The sequence below is a fragment of the Taudactylus pleione genome, unplaced genomic scaffold, assembly GCF_031769625.1.
Source record: "Taudactylus pleione unplaced genomic scaffold, aTauple2 ptg000854l, whole genome shotgun sequence".
Taxonomy (NCBI): domain Eukaryota; kingdom Metazoa; phylum Chordata; class Amphibia; order Anura; family Myobatrachidae; genus Taudactylus; species Taudactylus pleione.
The window spans coordinates 1,030,958-1,057,253 of record NW_028285256.1 but is presented as its reverse complement, the minus strand read 5'-3'; the positions used below and the strand labels follow the sequence as shown (position 1 = coordinate 1,057,253).

At 42.2% G+C, this 26,296-nt stretch overlaps 1 long non-coding RNA gene across 1 annotated transcript; it reads left to right on the top strand.

Annotated features, from left to right (window-relative positions):
- The first annotated feature begins 1,872 nt into the window (after positions 1-1,872).
- LOC148474291 (uncharacterized) lies at positions 1,873-13,471 on the top strand. The gene is made up of 3 exons (XR_015872907.1): positions 1,873-1,939; positions 3,038-3,143; positions 13,446-13,471. It is a non-coding gene; the product is annotated as an uncharacterized LOC148474291 (long non-coding RNA).
- Positions 13,472-26,296: the final 12,825 nt, after the last annotated feature.

The window sequence follows — 26,296 nt, the reverse complement described above, 5'->3', positions numbered from 1 at the left end:
TCGGTATTTCGATGCCTATCTTAAGTCCCTTGTCGGGATTCAGCTGTTGGTATTGAGACCGGCGGCATCCCAGCAGGCACATTTGCTGCATGGGCAGATGTAGTTGCATCTTGAAGTGCGTCTAGCTCTGCATATCGATATACAGGGCTGTAAGGAGAGGCGGGACTAGCCGTACATACCATTGGCTGCAGCTTGCGCCCTTCTCTAGCGTTTGGATTCCGCACTGTTTGTGTGGGGGGGGGCCCTGTCTGTTTTTGTCGCACCCGTGCCCCACAATTTCTGATGGCAGCCCTGCTCAGTGGCTTCCCTACCTTTTCATGCACCCAATGCGGGTAGGTAAGCTGTGTGCGTGGCATCGCCGTGCACCGGGAAATAGGGTGTGTGGCCTCGTGACAAGGGGGCATGGCCTCCCGGGTGGTGGCAGGGCCACATTCCCAAACCCCATTTTTAGCATCTCCGGGGGGTCCCGAAGGTGCGGGCTGCTTCCGGAGACCAGTGTACTAGTAGTGCACTTTGGTGTTACCCCCTCAGCGGGTGACACCCGGGTGCGGCCTGCACCCCCCGGGGAACACCACCCTTGCGACGCCACTGGTCATACTGATATGACACATCTGATACACACTGATCATCACTATACATGGGTCATACTGATATCACACACCTGATACACACTGATCATCACTATACACAGGCAATACTGGTACATACTTGCCAACTCCCTGATTGTCAGGGAGACTCTCTGAAATAGCAGCAATCTCCCTGACACCCTGAAGAGTCTAACAATCTCCCTGATTGCACTGTGCCCCAATTATGAAGCTATATATATATATATATATATATATATATATACACAAACAGAGATATATACAGTCAAATTGAATCATTAGTATAATTTCCCTGCATTTGGTTATAAGGCACAATGTTCCCTATGGCTACGAGCATTTTCTGAAAAGTATCAGTGTGTTTTTTTTCATCAACAATTAGTTCTTACTAACTGCTTTGGGGCTTATTTACATTTGGATGTAAATCAGTTTTATGACACCACTCTCAGATGTAGCAGTACACGTCTACTTTACCATCACGCAATCTCCCTGAAATGCTTGAAATGCTTTTTCAAAAGTAGGCAAGCATGAACTTCTGTTATAAAACAAACATCTTTGTGGATTGTCTAGTAACATCAGGCTTGCCGACTATCTGGCTGGCTCTTCCGGGGAAGGCAGCCAGCTCGGCACAGCTGGGGGGGCGTATCAAAGTTTTGAGGGCGGGCCAGGGGCGTGATCTCACAATTGCGTCACTGCGGCCCCGCCCCTGGCAACATAATGCCTGTAATCTCGGCATTGTGTTGCCGGGGGCGGAGCCACGATGATGCGATTTACCGCGAATCGTGTCATCAGCCCCCGCCCCTGCTGCAGGTATATTTTTTTTCTTATATATCCGGCAAGCGGGAGGGAGGGTAAATTACCGGGACAAGTGCCTACTTTTCCGGGAGGTCGGGAGCGGCACCCGATTTTCGGGAGGCTCCCAGCCAAACCGGGAAAGTAGGCATGTATGAACAACAGATGACTAGTAACATTTTGTGTTTTAATGTCTTTAAATGTAAATTCATTTATTATAACAAATAGTTGACATTAGCAACCATCTGTTTTTAAAACCTCCTTTAAAAGCACATTTTTTAAAGTTTAATTTCTCATTTAGAACTTAACTCCCAATACTGAGCCTACGCGATATACCACATTCATAATGTGCTGACGACAGTGACTTACAAGAGTTTCTTCCTTATTGTTAGTCCTGTAGAAGAAGACATTGCCCCTACTCCTGGTAAAGGAGCAACCCGTGAGAAGGATAATCATGAACGCAAAGCCGAGCTGCCCCGTTCTAGAACTATGCCAAAATCATCCGGGAGGGCCACAAGGAAAGACATAGCGGAAAAGTTTGGAGGGTAAGTGTATAAAGTGGCTATTACCAGTCCATACGTGACAATATTTTAAAACTATCCTCCAGGAAATGGCCATTGTGGGGGGAGGGGACTGTGGGCCAGCAAATTATGTATTTGACAATGTACCTCCATTGCCATGAATCAAATCACACACATACAGACTTAGGGAGTCATATTAAGTTGGATGCAATTCGCACTTAAACCATAACCCTAAATTGTATCTAAATAAAAAGCCAATTTGCAATGGTGACTTGGCTAAATCACAAGATCCGGTCAGCTGTTTATAGCCAGTATATGCGGTCCCTCATCGTCATTATCATCATCACCTGCAAATTTTGCCACAGTTACTATGGCAACCACAGTCACGTGACATACAATGTAGTGAGCAGAGATCCTTTGGAATACCACTATCACCTCTTAGTATAGTCAAACCTTTTTTACTCTCCTTTGCACCCAGCTGCCTTCATATATATTCATATATACTGACTGTGAGTGCCTGTGACTGTGAAGCAGCAAGACAATGTTTTTTTTGTGTGTCTGCTCGGTGCATTGGGTCATCTTTCTCCTCCATCTACCACCTCAGCCATGACATGACATCCTGAGAGCTTTGAGTCTGTGGCAGCCATATTTGTTTACCCTCCAGAGAGTTTTTGAATAGAAAATAATGATAACTTGGAATATAGTTATGCTTATGTTCATTTTAGCCATTTCATTGGCTATCTTAAATACTTTCTATGTAGGATTTCTGCTTCAACATCTGCAATTTGCCACTTATAGCATTGTTGAAAAGGATACCCCAATCTCCCGTTCTCCTTCTCCTTTCCCTCCTCCATTTTCCCCATTCTCTTTCCCTTTATCTACAAGAAGTAGAAGTATTGAAAAGTTTTAATTTTATTTTATTTACCACAATTACATTAATCGCCAGTCACTGAAATGTTTTCAGTGTTAGCATGTCTTTTTATATATACTGTGTATATATGTATATATAATATTATATATATATACACAGGATATCTGTTTGTATCTGAGATGTATTTTATTATACTTAAATACAGGTAATGTGTAGTAAGGTCAGGTGATGTACTGTGAGCTTTCTTACAGGGTGGCCACTTCTGGGATTCGTGTGCAAAGATCGACAAGCTGTGGTGCAGGTGCTGTGAAGAATATGCTGCTAGAGTGGTGCCGGGCAAAGACTCGTGGGCGCGAGGTGAGAATCTGGAACAGTATTTCATTGGGATCAATTCCACAGAGCAAGATAACTTTCTTAGGAAGAATACTGGGCTCAAATGAATTACAATCAAAATGTTGTGTGTGAAAACCTGTATGGGATTATAAAGCAGCTCAGTTACCTAAAGCTGGGTACACACTATACGATGTGCTACCCAGCGATGGTGTGATGTGCCGTAATCATACTTTGCTGTACACACTGCGCGATCCAGTGTACAATGGTGTAAAACATTGTAGCAGCATGACGTTATTCATTGCATGCCCTGGAGAACAGAAGATGGGACGATGCAATGAATGACTGTCACGTACAACGGATCGGGCGTACACACTGCATGATCCATACAATACATTATTCCGATCTGTGATGGAGCAATATGTTTTACGACGGATGGTATAATGTGTACCCAGGCTTACATATTGTGATCTTCTGACTGACAGGCAATTGCTTCCATTGGTGTCCAGTAGTTCATGTCTGAGAGATAATTGTTACTCTCACTCCCAATCCGTACCGGCCCAACAGAGTTTATGCAAAATATGAAACTTTCTCTCTGTCTCCTCTTAGCTAGCATTTGTCTCACCCATCTATCTAGCTTCAGTCATCCGAAATCTATGGCGAGACTGATCATCATCTCTCCCCACTCCACATCCACTAGAACATTCCCTACACTGGCTCTCTATATCCTCCAAAATATGATTCAAATGACTTCCAGACAAAGCCATAATACCATCGCTTCCTACATGTCAAAGCTCATCTCCAAATACTCTCCCTCACGCCCTCTTAGATCTACCTGTAACCTGACCCTAGTCTCTCACTTACGCCTACAAGACTTCCCAGCCTTCAAATCATTAAGCACTTTCTGTAAATCCTGTAGACTCTTCCCTTCTCCTTCCTATTCTACTGACACTGCTACACCGTCACACCCAGGAGCTGGGGGGATAGTCTAAGCATGTGTCTGCCACTGGCAGAGGACTAGTTACAATGGGGGCATACCTAGCCCTAGACCACCCTTAAAGACCCCCCCCCATCCTTTCATGCTTGGTGCAGTAAAGGGGGAAATGGGCATAACATTATATTGCTAGATAGAGGTTACTCAATCAAGAAAGGCAGATTTCCCTGATGAATAGCCACTGTTTGAAGCATGCTGTCCTCCCTCATTGGGGTGCAGGACATATCTGTTCTGACAGCTACTTAGCAGTGATTGTGGATAATTTGCATTACATATAAAACAATTTAGAATTATTTAAAATATGTACTGTGCTGGGTAAATTGAAAATTAAATAAATGTAAATCAAAATAAATTATATATACACTATTTTAAATTGAAAGTGGTGGATGTATAATAAATAAGGAATTCTTGTGGTGGGATTGCTACACTAAGAGGTTTGGTCCCTGCACTCTGCTTGCTTACCTGTGTGTGGTGCCTCATTGGTGGGGTTCTAGATGGATAACATCCTTTCCACGTTCTCCATGCTGCTTCCTGCTGCTGGCCGAGCAGGCCAGTGTGGTGTCTCCAATTACTAGGAGCCGTTTAGACTTACGGAAGCCCTGTGCTTCCAAAAGACTTGAGGTTGTAAAAGAGCCTTAATTTCCTCTATTCCAGTTCATACTTGCATAATGAGATAGTCTGTCACTAAAGAAAAGAAAATATCCGATACATACAAATGCACCAACATTAAGTATTATTTATTTATTTACAGTCATTTATATAGCCCCATTATAAAAATAAAACACTTTACAGAAATTATTTGTACTTTTCACATAAGTCACTGTGCCGACTTAGGACCCGTTTTAGGTATGGACGGAATTGAAGAGCCACACACAAGCGGTTATTCCTTCTATCTCAAATGCAAATGCAGCGGGAGGTAACAGAACAAATAACCACACCAAAGAGGCTGACAAGTGCGTTAAGTTAGCTCCGCCCCTATTAGTGACTTCTGCAGAAGGTCCTTCCGCCTCACAAGCTCTGATTATTATGGTGTCCTTTGATTAAGAGAAGCTCTCACTCTGTATAATGCGGGAGAGCTGTGTCATGTAGTGTAGGTTATAGGAAGGTTAGGGGGTACTTTGGAGGGGATCCAGGTATGCCTGTGTTGGGATTAGGTTATAGGGAGGTTTGCTTTTGGTGTCTTTAAGTTTTGTTTATTTGCTTAGTTTGAAGGTTAGGGATGGGCTTTGAGGGGTGGCGGGCTATGGTAAGCAATACTTTATATATATATTTATGGTGGGTGTAAATCTTTATATTTTGCATAATTTCATTTATTACATTTAAACCCCATTGTTGTTATGCTTTTATTTGTTTTTCTGTGCACCCAAATGGCACCTTTACGTGTTGCTTAGGTCATCCGTGATTGTTATGGGGTATTTTAAATTACCTGTATTTGGTTTAAAAATCCGGCTATTTTTATTTTCTTATATTCTATGTCTCACTGGCTGTTCTTATATGTTGTCATTCGTTCTTTGATTTATATATCCTTATATGTTATTTCTCATGTCTCCAGCCCTTATCATATGCCTGTTCTCCGGGCTGGGTGTAATACTGCGTACACACGGTACGATTAAACTGGACGATTTAAATGATAACGATATCGTTCAAATCGTCCAGTTTTCGGCCACTTCCAACCCATCAACGACCAACGATGCACGGGCATGTATGGACGATAGCGATATCGTCCATCGCTCGTGCATGCTGGTCAACTTGGTCGATATCGACCAAGTTACTATAGGGATGTTATAGTCGTTAATGAGTTGGTGGTGTGCTGGATGATCAATATCGATTATCCAGCACACCAGGAGGTTGCAGGACGATCCGACAACGATATAGTTATCTGATTGTACGCAGCTTAATTTTTTCAATAAAAATACATGATTAAAAAAAAAGGTCGAGGCGGCCTAGAACGCACCCATGAATTTGTCCCAGAGGTCCTCAAAAGGGTTAAGATCTGGACTCTCCCGCTTACTGAATTTTCAGTATACCAGTCCAGCGCCGCCCTGGAAACATGACAGGTGGCATTGTTGTCCTGATAAAAACATTTGTTGTTTCTGTAGAACTGCAAGTGCATGGGCCTCCCTACATGGCGTTCTTGTCAAAACCGTCACATTAGTGGCCATTTGGAACTCATGTGTTTGCTTGGGGGTGTCCAATCACTTTTGTCTACATAGTGTGTGTGTGTATATATATATATAAATATATATATATATAATGTCAATAGGTTCGGCACTCCCCATATATAAAATGATGATCCTGTGTGCCCTTGCAAAAATTGAATAGGGGTCATGGAAGTGCCAGATCCGGCAAAACACACACGGCACTGAGGACGAGGCGTGCAAGCCTCGAAATGTTGAGGTAAAGCAGTCTTTTGTATCAATCTGCAGTGCCGCGTGTGTTTTGCCGGATCTGGTATTTCCATGACCCATATACATACATACATATACATACACATACACACACACACACACACATATATATATTATATACATATATATATATATATATATATACACACACACACACACATATATATATACATATATATATATATACACACACACACATATATATATATATATATATATATATATATATACATACATACACAATTGTTAGGGATTGCCAGTTGCCTCACCTGTGCACGCCTTCATCGGATGCTTCTGTAATGGATTCTCTCACACTCATGTACCTACAGGCTTCAGACTTTGGGCCTGACTCAGAGTTGTACACAGCTGAGAATTTGTACGCAGTGGATGTGCGAAAATATGAAGATGTCACAGCCACCGGGATTTGTATTGAGACACAAATCCAAACAACTTTGTGCAAAGACACAGAATCTGATACAGATCAGTCGATTATTGGAGTTCTGAGTAACCCTATGCTTACTTAGAATAGCTGCTGGAACCAAGAGCCTGCAGCCATTTTTACTGCTTGTGGGATCGCAGTTGCAGGCTGAAATATGCCCAAAAAAACGGTTGCGTCACTTTTGTCATTGCCAGCCACAAATGGTCCCTGTCTGTCAATCACTTTATAAAAAAGTACCCGGACGCAGCATCGGATCAGAGAAGTCGGCAGTGAGCGTTTTTAGCAAAGCAGCGGCTGTGCTACTGCGTCCATCTCTGAATCAGGCCCACAATCACTAACCTCTCTAATATCTGGAAGAGTATTTTAACAAATGCACACTAGCACTAAAATGGTTAATTACTTGGCAATCATGCCAAAACAATCTTCTTAATGGTAATGATTTCATTAGTGCATAAGAACAGAAACATTTGTAATTTGTAATTAATTTTGATGAACATCTTCTTTTCCACATTTTGGGGAAGTAACCTCCTATGCCGGTCACTGACAAGGTTCCAGGCTGCGCTGAAAACTCTTTCAGAGTACACACTGGAGGGTGGGCAACTTAAGTAAAGCAAAGCCAATTTGTGTAAGGGTCTCCAAATTGTCTCTTTTTCCTGCCAGTAGTGAAACGGACTGTCTGACATGCCTATTTGGATGCTATCCCTAAAATAATCATCCACCATTCTCTGAATGGTGACCATATAAGACAAAGTCACGGTAGACATGTATTTCATTGTAGGCAGTTCTTTCAGTCCCAACCAGATGTCATTAGGTTTTGCTGACTGATCTGCATCACCACCAGCAGCGGGTCTCTTAGGAAAATTTAATTTTTTCCTGGCAGCCACAGAAACTGAAAGAGGAGATGCTGCCATGTCACGTGCCGCTTGAGCTGACAATTTTTTCACCACCAGCTCTTTGCATCTTTCCAGATTTATGTCCGTCGGAAAGAAAGACACAAGGTATGACTTAAACCTAGGATCAAGTATGGTCGCCAAAATATAGTTATCTGATTTCAAGAGATTGACGACCCTTGGATCCCGGTGAAGCGAATGAAGGGCTTGATCTACAAGTCCAACATACTTAGCGGAATCACTCCGTTTCAGCTCCTCCTTCAGTTTCTCCAGCTGCTTTTGCAAAAGTCTGATTAGGGGAATGACCTGACTTAAGCTGGCAGTGTCTGAACTAACTTCACATGTGGCAAGTTCAAAGGGTTTGAGAACCTTGCACAACACGGAAATTATTCTCCACTGCACTTGACTAAGGTGCATTCCTGCTCCTTTCCTTATGCCATAGACCATAGTGTAGCATTGGATGGCCTTTTTCTACTCCTCCATCCGCTGAAGCATATAGAGTGTAGAATTCTACCTTGTCACAACCTCTTGCTTCAACTGATGACAGGGCAAATGCAACAGTTCTTGCTGGTTCTGCAATCTTCTACACGCAGCTGCTGAATGTCGAAAATGTCCCGAAATCTTTTGGGCCACCGAGAGCATCTCCTGCACGCTCGTCATTTTAAAAAAAAAATGTTGCACCACCAAATTAATTGTGCGAGCAAAACATGGGATGTGTTCGAATTCGCCCGCATGTAATGCTCATACAATATTGCTGGCATTGTCAGAAATCACAAATCCAGAGGAGAGTCCAAGTGTGGTAAGCCAATTTGCAAAAATTTCCCTGAGTTTTTCTAAGAGGTTCTCAGTGGTATGCCTCTTAGTGAAACCGGTGATACACAGAGTAGCCGGCCTCTGAATGAGCTGGCATTTGTTAGATGCTGCTGCTACTGTTTGCACTGTTGGAGGCAATACACCTACAAAGTGGGCTGTCACAGTCATGTAATCTTTAGTTTGCCCTGTCCCACTTGTCCACATATCTGTGGTTAAGTGGACAGTGGGCACAACGGTATTTCGGATGACATTAATAAGGTTTTTTTTAATGTCCTTGTACAGATTGGGAATTGCTATTCTAGAGAAGTGGAATCTAGAGGGGACATGGTAGTGGGGACACAGGACCTCAATTAACTGTCTAAAACCCACTGCATTAATGGCGGATACTGGACGCACATCTAATACCAACATAGCCGTTATGTCGTCAGTAATCTGCTGTGCAACTGAGTGTCTGCTGTCATACTTGTTCCCCATTGCAAAGGATTGTTTGACAGTCAATTGTTTGGTTAAACTACTAAAAGTAGTCTTCTTCCTGGTCCCCTTCTGGGATGAAGATCCACTCACAGCAGCAACAGGCGTAGCACTCAAGGATCTTTCTGAGGAACCACGGATAGGAGAGGAGTCAGTCATTCTTATGAAATTGGATGCAGGACTACTCCCGAATCTGATCATGATTGAGGATGCAGCTGTTGGTGGTGGAGATTGCAGGCGCTTGGATCCAGATGAAAGGGAGCAGCTAGGTAACACTGGACTGATTGTTGTTACATTTTTTTTTAGCCAAAGTTTCTGAATTTGAAAAACCCTTTTCAATTTGATGAATATGCTGCAAGTGACATAACAGGGAGGAGGTTCCTAGATGGTTAAGGTCCTTACCTCTACTCACTGTTACTTGGCAACGGTTACAAATGGCTTGGCAAAGGTTGTCCAGATTTGGGTGAAAATATTTCCACACGTGAGAAGTGGATTTTTTGGTCCTTTGCCCAGGCATGACAACAATGGGACTTTTCCCACCATGGGCAACAACTGTTGCCTGATTTACAATTTTTAAACAAACATCCTCGGCATCAACATCCTCATCATCCTTGTTGTTATCGCCAATTACATAAATATCCTCCTCATCTTCCTGGTGCAATTCCACAGAAGCATCCTCGATTTCTACGTCAGCATCTTGACTTGTGCTGCTCATCCCCACATTTGCAGAGGGCACACAAATGGTGGAAGGAGGATCCTCTTCAAGTACAGTATTAAAAAGGTCAGGCTCACACATGGCAACCGCGGACACACTTGGACTCTCCTCGGGGATCTGTGACTTTTCAGAGCACACAGTTGGTTCCGGTGTCTTACATGTCCTAACAATATTAATTATTTTTTTATACCTCTCCTACAAGCAGAAGGGCTTAAATCATCACAATTAGAACCACCAGTCATAAATAAAGGCCAAGGCCTTATCCTTTCCTTGCTACTTCGTGTAGTGAATGGCATGTTGGCAATTTTTTGTTTCTCTAAAGCTAACTTAGCTTTAGATTTTTTTGTCTTTAACAGGGTAAAAGTTGATTTTACATGGCCTGATTTAAGCCCTGGGGCATTGGCCTTCATAGATGACGTTGACGGCCTTGCGTCATCATCATGAGTGCTGCCGGCAGTTACAAGACTGGTATGTGGATCCTGCTCTCCTGTCATGTGACTGTCCTCCATACTCACTGCGGTCTTGCAGCAGTGTCACCAAGCAATTATAGTGCAGCTACATTGCCGCTAACGCACACAGCCACACACAAAAAAAATATATATATGTATTTAAAACTGGGTAAGAGCACCCCTGAACGAGGCAGCAGTCCCATGATAAATGACACAGGCAGCGCCCCTGCGCAGCTACGTTGTTAAGTGCGGCGAATGCACACAGAAAAAAAAACACTTTTATTAAATTTTTTTACACTGGGGGAGAGCACCCCTGAATGAGGCAGCAGTCCCTTGATAAACGAGATAGGCAGCACCCCTGTGCAGCTACATTGTTGATAAGTGTGGCTAACACACACACACACACAGAAAAACCCCCACTATTTTTATTTTTATTTTTTTTACAATGGGGGGGAGCACCCCTGAACGAGGTAGCATCCCCTTGATAAACGACACAGGCAGCACCTCTGCGCAGCTACGTTGTTGATAAATGTGGCTAATGCGCACACACACACAGAAAACAACAAAACACTTTTATTCATTTTTTATTTTTTTTACACTGGGGGGGAGAGCACACCTGAATGAGGCAGCAGCCCCTTGATAAATGACACACCCCTGCAGCACCCCTGCACAGCTAAGTTGTTGATAAGTGTGGCTAACGCGCACACAGAAAAAATCTTTTATCATTTTTTTTTTCTTTTACACTGTGGGGAACGCACCCCTGAACGAGGCAGCAGCCCCTTGATAAAAGACACAGGCAGCACCCCTTTGCAGCTACATTGTTGATAAGTGTGGCTAACACACACACACACACACAGAAAAAAACCCACTTTTATTATTATTTTTTTTACAATGGGGGGAGCACCCTTGAACGAGGCAGCAGCCCCTTGATAAACGACACAGGCAGCATGCTTGGGGCAGCTACATTGTTAGTGCGGCTAACGCGCGCACACACACACACACAGAAAAAACCCCACTATTTTTATTTTTTCCACACTGGGGGTGAATAGCACCCCTGATGGACAGAGCACCCCCTGGTCAACACAGCAGCACCCCTTAATGGACTGCAGTGACAAAGGAGACACTGAAGCCCCCCTCTTCTGTCTTCAGCACAGCTCTTATAGACAACAACACAGCCCTTATGGACATGAGCACAGCACAGCACAGCCCAGCCCCTATGGACAACAGCAGCCAGCCCCTATGACAACAGAAGCCAGCCCCTATGCACAGCAACAGTACAGCTGCTATAGACAACAACAGCACAGTACCTCCCTAGCTTCCTCTTCACTCTCCACAGTCGGAATGAAAATGGCGGCGAGAGCGGGATCCTTTATAGGATCCAAAACCCCACGAGAATCCGACAGTGGGAGGATGACGTTTTGCCTCGCTTTGAGATCCAAGTCAGACGGGAAACCCGAGCCGGACTTGAATCTCGCCCCAGATCTGCAAATTCGGGGTGGGTTCGGTTCTCTGAGAACCGAACCTTCTCATCTCTAATACAAATAAGACACATTTGAAGGTAAAAAGTCGCACGAAAGACGCTTGGTGCTACCGTGTCACACGGATCTCTCGCGTTATGTGTGGCGCGACTTGTAGGAGGAAAGATATGTGGACACATCTGTACATACGATGTTTCTGATTTTGTGTGTGTGAGATGCTCTCAGGGCTGCCTCTAAGCACTGGACGGCAAGTAAGTCATTAGCATATTTTCACAATTGTGATCCGTGAGAGTTTGCAGCTGAGATGGAATTTGCATCCACATCTGAATCAGTCCCAATGTCCCCAGTAGGTGTATGGATGAAAGAAGAGTACAGATTATGAGAAGGATTGGACATGTGCAAATTCTAGGAATTGTTCTTGTTCCATCAGACTGAAGGGACCTCACATATTTGGGGCCATAACTTGCAAAAGACACTTGAGGCCTGATTCAGAGTTGTGCGCAAACCCGATGGTTTACATACAACTCCAATGGTTGCCGATCAGCCCATACACAGGATCTGTACTGCACATCGCAGTGCCCCCTAAGCTGCAGCCTTTTGATGTTCTCAGACGCAGCAGTGGATCACAGAAGCTGGCAGGAGGCGTCTATTTACACAAGACATTGGTATCATTTTACTTTGCCGCTGTGTACAAAGACACAGCGACGAGGCGATTAGCATACAACTTTGAATCAGGCCCTTGTTTTACGAACATAAGTAGCTGTGATTAACAGATTTTTCAAAATAAGCAAAAGGAATCTGATACCAGGGTTTGTTCTTCAATGTCCAGAATGTCAACATACAACATACAACATGTCAACGTTGTCAACGCTAACATAACGTTGATATTGTCAGAATGTTGATATTGTGATTTTAAGGTTAGGGTTAGGCTTACATTGAAAATCCTATTGTTGACATTGTAAATGTCAACATTAAATCAGTGTTGGCATTCAGATCAGGTCGACATTCTGAATGTCGACTAAATATATTCAACCTAATGTGGCCTTCACAGGACACAGTTTTTCACAGGACACTGACATCACAGTCTGTGCAGAGTCCTATGCAGTAAGCTACACATGCAATCCTCTGTGTTGGAGTAAGAATGCTGCGTCTTCAGTGATCTTTTAAGGTCAGGTCAATCAGCACATTAACAAAACCAGCAATGGTTGGCGGACAGGGTAATAGTATACACACATATTACTCCTGCACATACCTGTAGCAAATGCTAGTGCTGTACAGGTGGATGCATGCCGAAGCTGCGCCTGACTGACCACATACATGTGAATTCGCATTTTCTTGCATGTGTATTTTCCAGTGTAAGTTTAGGGTACAAATACATCCAACTCTCTATGATCCCCCTTATTACTCAGTTTACATCTTTAAGTTTCCCTGTTTCTTTGGCTCAATTTCTTAGCTCTAGTCTATATGGAAAGTGGGTTCTGTACTTAGTTTTCCCTTGTAGCTGAAAGTACACTATTACATAATGGTACTCAAACACAGTAGAGATATTGTCATATATGTATATTCTAATAAGATCTATAATGTTAACATTATTCTGAAAACAACAGGTAACTACCGAGATAACTTACCATAGTTACAATCTGACTTTCTTTCTTCTATCTTTGGCTTTTAGGGGGTAGACATCCAGAATTTTTCGAGCAGTTGGGTAGCGGCCTTGCATTCTGTGCTCTCATTCTGGCCTTCTTCCAGGATGCGTTTGACTACGACTCTCTTGATCCCAAGAACAGAAGACAGAACTTTCAGCAGAGTGAGGAACACAGTTTGGAAAAGAGTGGTAGGGGTAGCATGGTGGGGGACATAAATGAGAGGGGATAATTGAGCAGAGGCAATTGAGACTAATGTGGCCCAAATGGGATGAGATCCAGGTTTTTGGCTTTATCCCCAAATAGCCAAATCTTTGTCCAACTTGGCCACACACGTAGAGGGCAAGTTGGACAGAACTGTATATTCAGTGGTCAGAAAGAATCCCATTACTACAATTGTCCAATGATCAGTGGTCAGTGGAGAGCCATAAATATATTGATTCTTTAACGCATGTACACACATAGCGATTTTGTGTGGTGCCATCATTAGACGGCTGAACTAATGGAACCCCTTGGGATTGCTGTTGCTTGGTCCAATCTGGCCTAATTGAATACTGTATAGAGCAGACAATTCAGAGATCAGACCAAACAACTGAATACCAACATGTATGGCCCCTTTACAAAGAAACTACTTTTTTTATAATATCAACATAAAGTCCCCATCCTCATTATCTCTTATTTCTCTATCTAATCCTACCTATTACTGAGCTGATGAATAGACCCCTTATACTCATGCTACTAACATAACACTACAGTATATAGATCTGTCTACCTTATCTCTTTTAATATATATTTTTCCTTTGTTGTTTGTGCTCTAGCTTTTTTCTATCTGCTCATTGTGTTCCCTGCATTACAGCAATATACGTCTGCTTTATTAAATAATAAATATGTACAGTATGCAAGGACACATATACCAGCCCTTCATGGTATAGAAGTGCATATTCAAACATCATCAACACCACATTGCATCCACAGATGCACGGGTGCCAGGAGCTCACACATATTTGTGTTAAATTCTTTGCATTAAGGACTCAAACACGGACAAATACATATGGAAAAACATATATACAGTAGAATAAACTTTCCTATTATATCTGTGGGCCTGATGCAGAGATTGACGGATGTGCAGAGACGCACACAAGCAGCTGTGAAATTCCGTCCATCTCAGATGCAAATGCGTCAGACACCTTCTTGCTGCATTTGCGATCCCAGTACTACGACTCGCATCGCAGTCTGGGATCATCATCGCGACCGATGGTTGCTCCTTTGGTTATGGTCTTTAACCGGGTACTGATCACTTAAGATGCCAGGAATCTGTGCCTGGTCTTGTCCCTCCCGGATAACGGTGACCAGACACGCCCCTGCTCCACACCTAAAAACACCACAACATGTCAACCATGCTGCGGCTTTGGGAGAGTCAGCGAGTGAGATTGCAGGAAACGTCATCAGATTAACGTACATCTCTGAATCAGGCATCCATGTGTGCAAAATTTCAGTGTTACTATATAGATCACTGATCATACTCTGCTTCAGACCAACTTGTACAGCTCTGAGGTGTATCCATGGTCTAAGCTGCAAAGTGTTTTTCATATAGGATTAACTGTATTATACATACAATTTTCCAATTATATTGTTTCTATTGTCCTGAGATTGGCTTTCTGTCTTCTTATTCTATTGATCACACACTACCAGACACTCCCCCATGATCCTACTAATAGCCTCCTCTGTAATACTTACTGTACCTCCTCTCCAGGAAGTTTGAAGACTGCCCCCCTCTGCTGGATGTGGAGGACATGGTACGTATGAAGGTCCCGACTCTAAATGCGTTTACACCTATGTGCAAGAACTATACCGCAGTCTGGTCGCTAAGGGGCTGGTGAAAACCAAGAAGGCATGAGCTTACCAAAGATGTACGAATAAAGGCAAAGTAAGAGATAATTATCCATTATATTTTATATTAATAATCTAAATGTAACACATGCTCCAAATATAACCAAACTATTCATATTGCTGGTGATTTATACAAATGACAATAAAACAATGACATACAAATAAGTATTTTCCCAGCAAAATGCTAGCTAGGCCTGGAACCCGGGAAAATAGCCTGGCATTAGTGCAGACAGCGTCCATGGTAGTTTTAAAAGAAGTAGGGGTTACTTTTTTGCTGACGTCTGAGTGACATGTAGGCTCTGCTCTCTAATATGTCATATTGGCAAGTGTCTTGAAGATGAACTTGGTGATGACACCATCCATGGAGGACAGCTGCAATGGGCAGGTCCAGTCAACAAACCAAATCAACAAAGCAACTTTATATCAGTTTACTGCCCAACAGAGATCAGTGACAGCTTATTGTGAAGTGGGAAATAAAGGTTATGCTGCTGAGGAAGTAACATTCATAGATGGGAACTGGGAGATAAGATCAAAGACTATATATGAACCAATGTGGCTGTATACATATACATAGACACTGTCATTTGAGATGTCCTGGTGACTTGTGCAAATAGTCCCTGGGGGGACCCATTTCATTTCTGTACAGTGCCAGGCACACAGCATTACAGGGGTTCTAGGGGTGATTTGGTAATCAGACAACAAGGGGGGAGCAGGGCCAGTAGGTGCGGATCTGGATCTTCTATGTATACGCTGCACATACTGGCCCTGCCCCCCTATTACATAGTAGACTATCTCCATTATCCATCTTTGTGCCATGATCCTTCTCCATCAGCCATGATTTATGTGACATAAGCCTCTTTTTTTTGCACAGGTTTCATAAACAGGGAGCTTGATACAAACGGTCTCTTCAAAGTAGCAGAAGCAGTTTGCCAAGATATCAAGCGGACACCTCTCTGTTCTTGGAGAAAAACACAGAGAAACAAGCACATGTGCAGTAGAAAAGTGTTTGTTATGTCAAAGAAAATAGTTTTATTTTTAAATAAAAATGGGTTATGGTTAAAGCAGTGTGGAGTGTGGGCCACATGGAACATGGCTGTGTACTGTTTCCCTAATTCTTGCTCCGTGACCCTCTTGAGTGGGTGGAACATATAGCCTATAGCAGTGGTTCCCAAACTGTGCGCCGTGGCACCCGGGGTTCCTCAGGACACTTGCAGGGGTGTCTCAGGTTGTTGGTCCAGCACCAAATCAAATTCTTTATCGTCAATGTAATGCAAATATGTGGACAAACAGAAGCGCAAACCCGTCCACCACCACATAACTGACCCTAAGGATGACAGGTCAGCACAATTTACTTCACTTTACTATTTTACTAGATATTTTCAGAATTTCTCAATAACAAACTTTTGGCTCAAGGATGCCATGAAAACAATGCTAATACATTAGGGTGCCGTGATTCAAAAATGTTTGGGAACCTCTGGCTTATAGCATGGAAGGAAATGAGACTGAATATCACCCAGCACAGAAGCCACTTCTGCCCGGCATATCCTGAGCTACCAATACCTAACATTTATCACTCCACATAAACTACATTCACCAACCCAAGTCCTATTTGACAGTTTACCATGGAAAATGGCACCGGATTACCATTTTATGATGTTTCAAATTACCATGTAGTTCCAGTGTCATGCTAGTCATACACATTGTTTTTTTTATTTTGTGAGGGACTCTACAGTATTACCTCACTCATTCTCGACATCCTCTAACACAGTTCTGCCACAGCAATTACACATGTGCTGATGGTCTAATATAGCGGTTCTCAAACACAGTCTCAGGACCCCAAACAGGTCACATTTTCCAGGTCATCTAGCAGGTGCACAGGTGTACTCATTACTCACTGACACATTTTAAACATCCACATGTGGAGCTAAGTATTTCACATGCGATTCTGTGAGGAGACCTTGAAAACATGCACATTTTGGGGTCCTGAGGACAGAGTTTGAGAACCTGTGGCCTAATAAAATGATTGCGTTCATCTCCGTCCAAAACACTCACTTTATCTCTGTGTCCTCTTAAAATGACATTATTATTGAACATTCAGTTTCAGCTTTATAGAAGACTTGGTTACCTAATGAGGAATATATAAATCAGCCTGTTACAAATGAGTAATCAATTGAGGTGTGGAAGTGGGAAGGGAATAAAAGAAAACATGGCTACAGCAGAACAGGGGGAGGATTGATGAGCAAGGAGGACCGCAATGTCCGTGGCAAGAGATCAGCATGAAAGTCTACAGTACTTGTCGGATATATTTATCAGTGAAACATATTTTTTTGTATTTAGCAGTGATGCCTGGTTCTTCCTAGTTATGAGTAAATGAGGCTATCAGTAAAGTTTGAGAACCTCTGTGAATACTGGGCCTGATTCAGACCCACTCGCAAGCGGGTCGATAGCCGGGCAGAGCGCACTGCGCGTGCGCGAGCCCTGCAGCGAGCAAGAAATCACTCACTCCGGGGCTCACAACAAAACGGGGCGGCTGTCGATGTTGATTGACAGCTCGCCCCGTTTTGTAGGCCAGGGAGGGGAGGTGGCTGACCAAACGGAGGCGTTCCTGAAGGAATGCCAGCCGTTTGTGGGCGGCCCTACAGACATCACTTGTGATGTCAGTAGTGAGCTTCCTGCTCTATTTGAGCAGGAAGCTCACTGTGGCTTGTGGCAGACAAGACCCTACCACAAGGGTCTTGTCGGAAATCCGATGGTCGCAACCATTGCGACCATCAACTGACCGCTCGCAAAAGCTGTGGGTGGTCACCCACTGCTTAGCAAGAAAAAGCTTCCCCCCTGATTCAGAGCGAGCGCTCGCTTTTTGCGAGCGCCTCTGAATCAGGGCCACTGTACATATAAAGGTAATCAGATAATGCTTATGATTACTTTGTTTATAAAGAAAAGGAACAAAATTAATGGAGTGAAAACCACTCCATTAAGGGTGCGCGTTTAAGTGGACTAATCAGGACACAGGTATACATCAAAATATTAATTTTATTCCACACTAAAAAATGATATCTAAACCCTCATTAAAATGTGTGCACATAAATACATCCAATAAAAGAAAAAACTCTCCTCCTCTTAAATACAATACTTGAAGACAGGAATCAATGTATAAATAAAGTCCTGCCCAATTAATAGCATTTGATGAGTGGTTTATTCCATCCTGTTTCCACAGGAATTATTTAAATTGAAAGGTTGCTTTGTAAGCTTTACTCCATAGCACAGCTTGATACACCTGTAAATAATATAGTCTCATTACAATTGAGCAGTCTCTTCAGTTTTGACTGTGAGTCCAATATAAATAATTAATATGGATATGATCTTAGAGGACTTGCTGGACAAAGTGGACTTAAGCCAAAAAGTAATCACCAATAACCAACTCCAGGGTAATGCTGATAGTTGTGCAGAGATGAAAGAATCACTTGTCCTCACTACAAGCTGTCAGCAGCAGGACATAGTCACAGTGACCACAAAGAATCCTCCCGGTCGGCGTATAAGGAAGTGACTGTAAGGTCTTGGTGTAGGCTTGATTACCACATAGTGATCAGCTAGGTCCTCGCTGACGGGTGATAAGCGGTGGTTAGGGGAATTGTCCACATAAATCCAGTATATAAATAGAGGGTTAGGAGTAATCGACAGAGTCCCAATATTCTTATCCTTGACGCGTTTCTCCATTTAAATGTAATCATGGTTCCTCAGAAGGTAAGTAAAAAAAAGGGGACTACTTTCTGACCTTAAATAGCTCTCTCAGTTAAGTCAACTGCTGATAATAATTGACTAATTAAGTTAACACCCAATTATAATTCACCTGTGTCCTGAATCAATATACATTTATTTATAAACAAAGAGTATCAAAAATACTCATTCCAAACAGAATTTGCACAATAAATATCAATCCTTAAAACAACTGCACTTGCATTTGAACAAAAGACATATATATTTTCTCTAACCTGCGTTAATCAAGAGTATTTAGTTCTCCAATGTTCACTCATAAGAACCTCAAGAGAAAACAAAAAATCCTTTTTCATTATAGGTCTGGCTGTGGCACAACACAATAATCACACAGCCTTCTAAGCAAATGGTCATGGGTTCTAATACCATTAGAAATGGAATATTGATTTTTTTGAAAAACATGATCATAATTTATTACTCTAACAATAGTCCTTATTTTGACATGATCTCCAATCCCAAATCATAAAACAAATATTATAAACTGCCATTAATCGGACTAAGCAGATGGCAATAGCTATACATTTTAATTTTCTCAAAGTCATATATTGTGCATCTCTACATCACTTATTGAAATGAATAGTGACAGAGAGTAGTCAAAATATATAGTAATCTATCATAAATATATTTTGTGCAGTCATCTAAATACATAAAATACTATTAAGAACCAGTCTTATTAGAGATCATGAGCAATGGTTCTCTTATATATTAATCACATCAGCACCTCGAATAGCAACATACACCTACACATGCATACATATATATACACATGTATAAAGCCAACTAAAATAAGAAGCAGAGATTGAGAAAGAAAAGAGAGGGAGGTAGAAGAAAAGAAGGGGGACATTTTTATTTCTTTATTTTTTTAATAATAAGGGGAATAAAACCCGGGGATCAGTGAATGTTATTAAGTTCAATGTTTTCATTTAGTCCCCAGGTATTAATGTCCCCAATGCAAAAATCCAATATGCCTCCCTCTTGTACAGGAGATTGAACCTGCTCTTCCCCCTCCGAGAGGTGGACACATGCTCAATCCCCTGCACCGAGAGAGATCTCACATCACCCCCCATGACATTGAGCTATATGTCTGGAGACACTATGAAGACAATTTTCTTTAACTACATTTCTCCTATGTTCTAAAAACCTAATGTTTAAGCTTCTCGTGCTACGTCCCACGTACTGTTTCCCACATTTACATGTTATAAGATATACAACATAAGTGGATTGACAATTAATACATTTACATATATCGTATTTGTTCCCCAACGAAGTTGACTGAAAACTAGTACTCCTATGTAAAGTAAATTTGCATGTGATACAAGAACGCCGTCCACATGTAAAATTCCCTTTAGGTTTCATTAAAAAATCCATCTTAGTTCTAGTACTCTGCTCAGACAGTCTATTGACAAAAAAACTTGGTGAAAGGAAGTTCTTCAGATATTTAGCTTTACGAAAAGTAACTACAGGTTTATCCCCCATATGAGGGGCTAGGACTCTATCCATATTTAGAAGATTGAAATTCTTATAGATAATTCTTTTGATATGATCTGAACAATTATTACATTTTGAAATAAAAGACATAGTATAGGGTTTACAGTTAGCTTGTTCTTTTTTATTATTATTACTTTCCTTAGTTGATAGGAGAGAGTCTCTATGATATTGCTCTACTTCTTTATATGGCTTCATCAATAATGATAATTGGTAACCTTGCTCCAAAAAATGCTAGGGTCAGCTTCCCTGCTTGTTCTCTAAAGACAGTTATATCAGAGCAACTTCCGTTTAAGTCATAGGTACTGACCCTTAGGTATGTTTTCTTTCCACTTACCATAGTGAAAGTTTGAGTAATTTAAATAGCCATAACAATCTACATCTTTTTTATAGGTTTTAGTACATCATTTATTCTTTCTGACTTCCAAAGAAATATCCAAAAAATTAATGTGAGAAAAGTGACAGGTATGTGTGAATCTTCAACCAAAATTATTAGTGTTTGAATGTGGAATAAAGGAGGATATCAAATCAAACCCCCATCCCAAAGATCATCTATATATCTGCCGAAGAGCACCAGGTTCACCCCAAATGGACTGCCCCAAATGTATTGTTTCTCAAAGAGGCGCATATACAGGTTGGCGAAACTCAGAGTGAACCTGGTACCCATCGCAGTACCGTGAAGTTGCAGAAGAAATTGTGCATCAAAAAAAAATAATTGTGAGTTAAAATAAATAGAATCTAATACAAACTGACGTCGCTTAGTCTCCAGTCCCACATCAGAGTCAAGGAAGTGGCGGGTGGCTTGTAGGCCTCCCAGATGGGGGATGTTAATGTATAATGACTCGACATCACAAGTCATCAACATGTACCCATCCTGCCACTTCACATCCCCTATCAGTTGGAGAAAATGGGTCGTGTCTCTGATGTGGGACCGGAGAGTAGCGACATGAGTCTGCAAAAATGAATCAACAAAAGCCGAAAGATTTGTAGTGAGGGACCCAACACCTGAAATAATAGGCCGACCAGGAGCTGAGGAAAGAGATTTGTGTATTTTGGGGAGGTGATAATAAGTGGGGATAACCGGAAAACCATTAAACAAAAATGAATATTCTTCTCTGGAGATTGCTTCTTCTATCAAAGCTCTGTCAAGAAGATTTTTAAATTCTTTTATATATTATTTAGTCGGATCAGACTGAAGTTTCTGATAAAACTTTGTCTGTCAACTGTCTCTTTGCCTCACTATGATAATCGGAAGTGTCCTGGATCACTGTCCCACCTCCCTTATCCGCACTTTTGATCGTAATAGTTTTATCTTTCATAAGTTTATTCAGTGCCTTTCTTTCACTCTTATTAAGATTATCATATTTTGTAGCTCTCTTGATATTGTTCTTTTCACATAGGATCCGAAAATCCTCTAAAGTTGAGGTATAAAAGGATTCTATGTAGGCACTTTTAGACTGTATTGGAAAAAACTCTGATTTCTTTTTGAAGTTCTTTTTATTCCCATCAATTTCAAACAATTTAATTATCTCCTCCTTGTTATCATCAACTTTCCCTTCCCTTTCTAACTCTTCTAAAATTTGTACAGCTAGAGTATCTCCCGTATCCACTACTATCAGATTCCCCTCTCTGTCTCTTTTCTTAAGTTCCTTGTTCACAAAATACAGTTTTCTACATAATTCCCTTACCTATCTATTTAATGATACAAATAGTTCAAAAAGATCAGGTTTAGAGGTTGGTGCAAATGTTAGTCCTTAAGCTAGTATTGATTTTTCATGTTCACTCAGATTGCGAGAAAATAGATGGAATATCCCTTTATTTCTTATCTTATTTTTGCACTTTTGGTAGGATTTTTTGTAACCTCCTCTACATCCTCGTCTCTGAATCTTTTTGATGTATCCGTTCTTAGAATTTCGTATCTGATGGGATCTAGTCTCAGATTTTCCTTTTCTCTTCCTAAAAAATTAAGTTTTTTCATTTATTTCAAAATTACTATTTCCTCCCTCAATCTAATTTGTTCTTTCGGTCTCACACCTCTTGATGTATATACATCCTCTCTCACATTGTCTCTTCTTCTACGGGAAGGTGTTTAGAGATCTTTCCTAAATCGTTCTTGTTCTTTGCAAATTGTGTATTCATCAGAATATTGTCTCCTATTGGCTGAATTGATCCTACCTCTTTAAAAACAATTGGTCTGGCTCCCACTTTGAGTTTGAGTGTCTTGTCTACTTTTCGATCTATCCGATTTAAACATTTTTTTCCCATAGTTGGAGGAACTCCTATCCTGATTCATAAATTGTCTATTATAGGATCTCACTTGATCTGAATCATAATCCCTAGTATCCCTCTCAAGCTTGCAGAGAAACTAGTAGATGTATGTAGTCATTAAAGCCAATTTATATGAGTAGAAAAGTGAGAGTTCGCGTATCAATGCAATTATCTTACTCAAAGGGATTATACAGTTTAAATAATTAAAAAAATAGCACTCCTACCCCTTTATAGCCCCACATCAATGGTCATTTAATGTTTTATTTGTCCCACTAATCATGGGATCCAGCATTTACAGAGTGAATTGCAGTAACTTTGCCTCCCAGCTCCAAGCCTGAACTTGACTTTGTCCTGACATTTCCAAATGAAAATTGGGATAAATTAGATTGTTCCCACAAATTTCTCTGATGCACTGTACTGTGCCTAATTGTATAGCTATAGCTCTTTATAATAAAGCCTAGCACAGTGATTTCTTTGCAGGGCACCTGCACGTTAACACAGGCTTAGAGACATATACATGCTGTTGGCAAGCAGTATCGCAGTAGCTCAGGTGGCTGAGCCATGTACAGTGTCTGCAGATCTCTCAATCAATAGTGGATTACATAATAGGTAAGACAGATAAAACCAAAATAGACCATTATGGCCAAAAGGGGGAGGGTGGTGTGGTTCAAACTATAATATAGCAGTATTTAAGATTCATTATTTGTTAAGTTTTATTTTCCAACATGGCATTCGTAACTGATATACATAGGGGCCTATTCATGATGATAATTAACATTCTAACTCGCTGCGGAATCCGGAGCAATTCATCATTGCTTTGGCGCGGTGGCAGCTGATGCAAGTGAATCTTTTTACTGCTCCTTGTCACGCTTGGCGCTGGGGAAGTGGAAACTCTGGGTCCGGATTGCGGAAGGAAACAAAGGCGAGGGGCCTGGATATATGTTCTCCTCATCCACAGCTCTCGAGTGTTGACGAGAACTGGGCAATGGTGCGGAGTCTAACCCACAGGATGGTGTTCACCAGTGACCCCTCCAATCGGGATTTGGGCTTAGCTGCACCCTGTGAGCAGGTCGTGGTCCTTTGACCAGGAACCCGAGCTCAGTGGGAATTGGAGACACAAATAACCGTGGCCCTAATAAGAGATGCCTAAGATTTAAGGCACTGTGGAGTGATCCACAAACAACGTAAAGAAGTCTGGCAATACTGTAGCACAAAGTTCACTAGTGACACGTTTAGCACACAGGCAGATATGGTAATTCACTGTTGTATGAAGTTCACTAGAGGCTCGTTTAGCACACAGGCAGATGGTAATTAACTGTTGCACCTGGTTCACTAGAGACTTGTTTAGCACACAGGCAGATGGTAATACACTGTTGCAAGAAGTTCACTAGAGACACGTTTAGCACACAGGCAGATGGTAATACACTGTTGCACAAGGTTCACTAAAGACACGTTTAGCACACAGGCAGATGGTAACTCACTGTTGCACAGGGATCACAGTAACATCTTGGCACACAGGCAGAGATGGAACACACTGTAGAGGAAATAGAACGCCAGGAACCTGGACCGGAACTCAACTAGGGACTAGGAGACAACCGTTGTTCAGGCAGTTTGCAGAAAGGTGGAAGCAAGCTATATACCCCACAGAACCCTTTGATAGGTGCACAGCGATCAGCTGATGCTCACCTATCCCAGGCCGGAAGTACAGTCACATGGGCCGACTGACATGGCGGCGCCCATGCCGGGAACCCCGATTCCAGACACCGGACCGCCCGCAGTCCCCTACGCACGGGGAGAATGCTCAGCGTCCTCTCAGCCGCCGCGCCAGCTGCCCGACCGCCCGGGAGATCAAAGGAAGCCGGCGAGGAGGTAAGGCGGCGCTGATCCCCGGCAGAGCCCTGACAGTACCCCCCCTTTCAGGGTGGGCACCAAACACCCCATAGGCTTATTTGGAAATTTCCTATGGAAGTCTCGGACCAACCGTGGAGCATGCACATCGGAAGCCTTGACCCAAGCCCTTTCTTCGGGACCATAGCCCCTCCAATCGATGAGGTATTGAAGAGTATTAAACTTAAGGCATGAATCCAAGATCTTCTCTACTTCAACCTCAGTACCCTGTAAAGTCTGTACTTGAGGCAATTTGGGAGGAACAATTTGAAATCGATTGAGCACCAGAGGACGTAAAAGAGAAATATGGAATGTATTGCAGATTTTCATTTGTGGAGGAAGTTCCAACTTATATACTACTGGATTGATTATCTTAATGATGCGATAGGGGCCAATAAAGCGTGGAGCAAGTTTCATCGTGGGTACCTTCAAACGAATGTTCTTGGAAGATAACCAAACCCTATCCCCAACTTTTAAAAAGGGAACAGCCAAACGTTTCCTATCGGCAAATCTCTTATAATTCTTTGAGGATTGTACCAAGGAATGGTGAAATTTATTCCACAGGGTTGAAAATGACTCAATCTCCTTGACTGCTGCCGGAACTTCTACCGCTGGAAGATGTTCGAAGTCAGAGACTCGGGGATGTCTACCGAAGACAGTGAAGAAGGGTGTGGATTTGGATGACAAATGATACTTAAAATTGTGAGAAAATTCTGCCCATGGTAGAAGGTCCACCCAATCATCCTGAGAAGATGATACAAAAAGCCTGATGAAGGTCTCAAGTTCTTGATTAACCCTTTCGGTTTGACCATTCGTCTGAGTGTGGTATGCTGAAGAAAATTTTAATTTAACTCCACATGTATTGCACAGGGCTCTCCAAAATTTGGCCACGAATTGGACCCCACGATCAGAGATTATCTCCTTAGGGAGACCGTGTAATCGGAAGATATCCCGGATTAATATTTTAGCCAATTGAGGAGCCGATGGAAGACTAACCAGAGGAACAAAATGTGCCATTTTTGAGAAGCGATCCACGACCACCCATACCGTATTGTGCCCCTTGCATCGAGGTAGCTCGGAAATGAAGTCCATAGAGGTATGAGTCCATGGGGCAACTGGAACCCGTAATGGGCGTAATGGACCCATCACTCTCCTGCGAGGTGTCTTATGCTGCGCACATTTAATACAGGACAGGACAAATTCTCTGACATCTCCCTTCATGGTGGGCCACCAGTAGGAACGTAGTAGGAATTGATAAGTTTTAGTGATTCCTGTATGACCAGCAAATAACGAAGTGTGAGCCCATGTCAACAGTTTTTTACGTAAACTGGGAATAACAAAATTTTTTCCCGGAGGCGGAGAGGATATCTGTGTAGGAGCGAAAACAATTGGATCAAGAATTGGACGTATCTGCGGATGGTCCTCTTCCTCTACCATAGTCATAAAAGAACGGGAGAGAGCATCCGCTTTTTTGTTTAAAATGCCTGGGCGAAATTGAAGCCTTAGATTGAACCTGGAAAAAAAAAGAGACCATCGGGCCTGCCTGGCATTCAATCTATGAGCAGTTTGTAGATAA